This window comes from Sinocyclocheilus rhinocerous, unplaced genomic scaffold (assembly GCF_001515625.1).
Source record: "Sinocyclocheilus rhinocerous isolate Xijiao unplaced genomic scaffold, SAMN03320098_v1.1 scaffold13068, whole genome shotgun sequence".
Taxonomy (NCBI): Eukaryota; Metazoa; Chordata; class Actinopteri; order Cypriniformes; family Cyprinidae; genus Sinocyclocheilus; species Sinocyclocheilus rhinocerous.
The window spans coordinates 376-1,042 of record NW_015648738.1 but is presented as its reverse complement, the minus strand read 5'-3'; the positions used below and the strand labels follow the sequence as shown (position 1 = coordinate 1,042).

General features: G+C 34.3%; 1 long non-coding RNA gene across 1 annotated transcript; it reads left to right on the top strand.

Moving 5' to 3' along the window:
* The first annotated feature begins 15 nt into the window (after nucleotides 1-15).
* Nucleotides 16-387, top strand: LOC107710224 (uncharacterized). The gene is made up of 3 exons (XR_001636569.1): nucleotides 16-94; nucleotides 197-232; nucleotides 363-387. It is a non-coding gene; the product is annotated as an uncharacterized LOC107710224 (long non-coding RNA).
* The last annotated feature ends 280 nt before the right edge of the window (nucleotides 388-667 follow it).

Here is a 667-nt window from a genome sequence, read left to right as displayed (position 1 = left end):
GGTAGAGAAGGAGCGCATGCAGGATACTTTGAAGATGCAGAAAGAACAGATGGAAGAGGACACAAAATGGTTAAAGAAGGAGGAGAAGCTTCTGGTAAGAAGGAAAGACTATTTACCATTCTCTTGTGTATGATAATATAGGTTTGCCTTTAATATTAGTTATAATACACATTGCAAGCTTGCTGTTCTTTCTCAGGACCCAATGGTTCATGAAGACACAAGTATTCAGGAGGTTTGTATTTTTATTACATACATTTCATCAATAACATTTTCATTTCATATATCTAATGTATTTTTAAAAAATTGTCAAATGTAATGGTCAGATACAACCCCAATAATGATTTTTTTATTATTATTATCAGACACCTGAACCACCACTTAGTTATGGTAAGTCTTCTGCATTCTACATGTGATAATTTTAAAGGGGTCATATGATGCTGCTAAAAAGAACATTATTTTGTGTATTTGGTGTAATGAAATGTGTTTATGCGGTTTAAGGTTAAAAAAACACATTATTTTCCACATACTGTACATTATTGTTTCTCCTCTATGCCCCACCTTTCTGAAATGCGTCGATTTTTACAAAGCTCATCGATCTAAAAAAGCGAGGTGTGCTGTGATTGGCCAACTATACAGTGCCTAGTGATTGGACGAATACCTCAAGCGT